Here is a 5,234-nt window from a genome sequence, read left to right on the forward strand (position 1 = left end):
ACTCACATATTCATTCGCCAACACATCTCACAATATAGGTCATAAAGGTTTTTTTATGTAACAGTTGACACGGGAGTTTAATGGAGTCCTGCAGTTGCTTCTCTTTCCGTTCAGGCCTACTAAGAGCCGCTGGAAAATTAAATAATGAATGAGGTTAATGGGTCACGATGGTTACATATGACCCTGTTTTCCATCTATTTCTCGTTTTCCAGGAAGGTCACCTGTTCTAGTGCACTGTCTGGTCCAGTCAATAACAGCACACACACAGCCTAGTTTGTTGCTGCTGAGCAGATCTGATCATCTAACTAACAAACTCATGTTTTAAGAGCTTAGAGCTGCTTTCTTGGGACTAGCAGCAGCTGTGGCAAATCTTCAGTCACCTGATAACAATTTCAGTTGAATATCTTTTGTTTTTGTTGTGACTTGAAAGAAAAGGTTGCATTTGGGAAAGGGCCAGTGGCTCTTGGATTTTATTTTATTTGCATTTCATAAATTAAATCATTCAGTAGAGTATCTGATGACAAAAATATGGATTAGTTCCAACCGCAGATGATAGTCAAACTTTCTCTATGTGCAGAGTTGTGGATATTGTGCACCCACACGCATGCAGAAACACACACTTTGAGTGAATGAAGCTGCAATTTTAGCTGACGTATGTGGGCCACTTCCCCTGCTGCCTCCTGTCTCAACACTGTAGGTCAAAATATGTTCACATAAGAATAGTTTGTGTTCAGCATCCAGCAGAACTTATTAAAAAAAGTGTGTACTTCCACTTCCACTAGACGTGGCTACAGACTTAAAGCTTTGTGCTGCTTTCCTTACAAATCAGATTTGAAATGTTGGTAGTGCTGGATGGAAATCAGAATTCATCAGGGGGCCACGAATGTCTGTACAAAATGCAGTGGAAATGCTCGCTGTGCTTTGAGAGATTCAGTTTTCACCAAAGCAGAGTCATGGCTGAAGTTGATAATTGCCCAGGACACATTTGGCTAACCGCTGTTGAAAAAAGATATATGTGACCAACAACACCCTTTTACGGGGTTTGTTTTGCATTCTCATTTAGAGCTATCCCCTTGTAAATGACTCATCCAAGTTACAGTCAATGGCAGCGAAATACAGGATCTAATAGATTTCCAGTCACCTCTAAACAGTGATAGAACTGATCTTCATATTTCATGTTGGTCTTCTGGTTCAACAGTCACAGACAGTCAAGTGTTCAGTCAACCACAAAATATGAAATCAGCAAGTCAAACACCAAGTGCACAAATGAGTGACATGCATCAAAGCCTAAGCCATAATATATTGCATTTTTCACACTGTAAAGTTACCAGACTTGATTAGCAGTACGAGGTAGGCATCCAATTTCTTCTTGAGATTTATAGTATACAGTCAATTACAGTAATATGCAGTATACTTTTTACATCTTTTGAATTGCTTCTTATATTTAATGTAATTGTGCTATTTTAAATATTCAAATCACTTTAGAAACACACCAGTGTGTTTACCTGTCTTCATTCACATATTTCCCTAACGGCCGCGGCAGATGGCTATCCTCTTACTGAGCCTGCTTCTGCCCGAGGTTTCTTCTTGTTAAAAGGGAGTTTTTCCTTCCCACTGTTGTCCAGCGCTTGCTCATTGGGCGTTGTTTGTTTTCTCTGTGTTATTGCAGGGTCTTTACCTTATAATAGAAAGTGCTAAAAAACTGTAATTATTATCATTGGGCATTTGTAACTTCATTACCCTTTGTATGTTTCAAAAGCTCACTGGAAGAATGAAAAATGAAATGTTTATTTACAGGTAATATATAAAAATAACTGAATAGCACATTTCTCATTCTAATTACCAGAACCTCCTGAGGTTAACCTTTGTCAGTGGACAAAGACCTAGTTCATGGGGTAAATATAGTTCAGTGTGCCGAGCCTGTGGTTATGTTGCTGTATGTGTGTCACTGTGTTCCATTGTGCATTGTGACCTTCATCAACCTCCACCCATTCACTCATCACTCTGCTGATTGTTAGGCATCAAAGGTACACACTGTGGCTCACAATGGCATTGTGGTTGCCAAGCAATCAAGCTCCGGATAAATTGACAAAGGACATTTTTACGACATCCTGTATTAACTCAGTAACCCCCTTTCCAATGTAAACATTTCCATCTAGTCGACAACAGTATATTATTCCTGCCCTGAAGAGCTAACAGTTGCAGCCATTGTGAAGCAGTTAAATCTACATTAAATGAGGAACTCGCTTGCATATGTACTGTACTGGGCATGATACGTGTAAAATAAATTTTACTAACTGACATGACTTCACTCTCGTTCTGCTTGCTGGTTCAGGGAAACCCTTTTTTTTTTTCCAGTTTTAGGATGCTACATTCTTCCAAACTCCCAGGGATACTTATTCAACACTAAAAGCTGCCTCACCTCCTTCATCTCCATGTGTAGAACCTCCCCTGAGTCATGGAAGCTATGCTAAATTTAGCAGACCTCAAAAAGTAATGGTGTGGCAAGTTCTTATTGAGTTTTCTGCCCACAAATATCTCTCTCGCTCTACCTAGTTATGTTTTGCTCTCTATGCTTATTTTCTCAGTAAAAGGTTTGTCTGTGACTCACCCACGGCAGAGTGGGGCCCTATGAATTATTGAACCAATGGTGGAGCTCTCATAAATAATCTAACTGTATATCGCTGGGTGAGCATGTCAGTTCATTGGATACATCTCATCTTGAGTCTCACTGTCAGTACCACCTAGACCTGGGTCCAGTAACAGCTAAAGGCCAACATGGACATAAACTGCTGCACATAGATGCAAACTCGACAATATACAGATATATGGAGCGTTTTCATTGGCTTCTATTGAAAGCAGTCTGTCTGGGCTCTCAAACAGAAATGACAGTTGCCAGTACAACACAAGCCAATGCAGACTATATTGTGGAGGCCGCTTGTAAAGAGTCAGTAGTAGGTATACTGCACAGTGGTAAGAAGATTCTTGGTTTGGATCTCCTGGTTAGTTTGCCAGTTTCTATGTAAGATTGCATGTTGTTCTTCTGCCTGAGTGGGTATCCTCTGAGTCCTCTGAGTCCTCTCCTTATTGTCCAGAAACATGCACGTTTCATTAATTGATTCTAAATTGGTAGATTTAGATAGGCAGATAAAGTGCTTAAGCATATAGAATAAAGTGATTTATGAATATGTGCAATCTTTAAAGTGCTTTCAGTTGTCAGTAAGAGTAGAATTGTGCTATTTAAATGTCAGACCATGTCCCTGTGCTTTCTTCTGAATAATATGTTATACAGTTGTAGTAATGAGGAGGGCATAAAGTGGGCAAGATTATCTGCAATAGCATTCGCCTACAGTTAATTAGTCATTCAGTCTAATTTGCAAGTTAATAAACCAGTCAAGTGAGCTATGAGAGAGCTATACCATGTATGTCATTAAATCAGAGAGTACTGTCATCCCATGGTCCCACCTACGCACTCGACGCATTTTTTTCCTCCGTCATGCATTCATGCATGCAGATGTCAAAAATGTTGCAGCCATGTATATCAGCATCTAGTTAGCATTACCAAATGAGAGCGAGCTGCACAACAAATATCAGCAAACACACAGACTGTGCACGTTGGCATGCAATCTGTCTTCCTAGTTAAAGGTACACTGGCTGTATTTGGAAAAAATAAAGCAAAGCGAAATAAAAAATTGATGTGTGATAAATTTGTTCTCAGAGATGCTGTGAACAAACAAATAAAGCTCACGTGTAATGTTGTAATTAATTAGATTTATTATTTTTCCCTATCTGACCTTTTTACATATTTTACTGAAATTACTGCCACTTGATACTGTGAAATGTGACAACAAAATGAATGATAATTCATAACTCAAATGTTCAAAACAACTGGACAGTTTAAATAAGTCTCAGAGTTTACAGCAATGGCCTCTGGTGGACTGGTGCAAAGCAGGCTTATCCTGGTTAGGAGTTGGAGAGCAGCCATGATAACTCAGCCAACAACAATATGTTGATGACTGCAGTTGGTTAAATTCACAAAGAGCAAAGCCAGCAAGCAGTACAGATACCGAGCCTGTCTGCAAAGAAAACATATCTACTGGAGCTCACAGCGCACAGTTCAAATCAATTTGGAAGTTAGTTTGAGGACAGCTACACCAGATATCAGGGTTCACCCACCAGCCCAATCACTCTGTAACACCTTGGTAATAAGCCAACTAACAGTTGGCTAACCCACTATTTCTGAAGCTCTGTGACACTTTGTACGACATTGCTTCTTCATTGCACTGCTTCCTCGAGTGCATGAGAGAAGTCAGAGAATGGCTTTCAGACAATTCCCTTATCCTGAACGAAAAGAAAACGGAGATTGTGGTGTTTGGCAACCATATCCCTAGGGGCCTATCAGCCGATACCTTTGGTTCCTTTGCCACTTCTTTCTCTGACTCAGTTAGTGACCTCGGGGTTCTGCTGGACAGCTCTTTCAAATTTAACAAACAAGTGTCTTCAGTAATCAAATCTAGCTTCTACCAACTGCGCCTTATTGCTAAGACTAAGCACTATGTCCCTCATAAAGATCTTGAAAAGCTCATTCATGCTTTTGTGACTTCTAGATTGGATTACTGTAACTCCTTCTACTTTGGTGTTCACTCCGCTCTCCTTCACAGACTTCAGCTTGTCCAGAATGCTGCGACTCGCCTTCTGACTGGCACTAGAAAGCATGCCTCTATCACCCCAGTTCTTATTGAGTTGCATTGGCTACCCATAAAATATCGCATTGAATTTAAAATATTGTTGCTCACTTTTAGAATTATAAATAATTTAGCCCCTCGTTATCTTGTCAATCTTCTTAGTTTATATGTCCCTGGGCGAGCCCTCAGGTCTTCAGCCTAGATCTAGACTTAAATCTAGGGGTGACCGCGCTTTTGCCCTGGTTGCACCGAATCTGTGGAACAACCTTCCTATTGCTATCCGTGCATCAGACTCCGTTTTATCTTTTAAATCCCATTTAAAAGCTCATTTATTCAACATAGCTTTTCCATCTAGTTAGCATCCCTGTTTTATATTTGGTTCAATTTCTTATTTATGTGCTTTATCTTTAACTTTAGCTATATCTGTTCTTAGTAACTTTGTTCTTATATTCCCTTTTATTGTTGTATAATTAAATGGTAAATGGCCTGTATTTGTATAGCGCTTTACTAGTCCCTAAGGACCCCAAAGCGCTTTACATGTCCAGTCAT

Source organism: Pundamilia nyererei, unplaced genomic scaffold, assembly GCF_000239375.1.
Source record: "Pundamilia nyererei isolate P.nyererei 1_Seehausen unplaced genomic scaffold, PunNye1.0 scaffold00175, whole genome shotgun sequence".
Lineage (NCBI taxonomy): Eukaryota > Metazoa > Chordata > Actinopteri > Cichliformes > Cichlidae > Pundamilia > Pundamilia nyererei.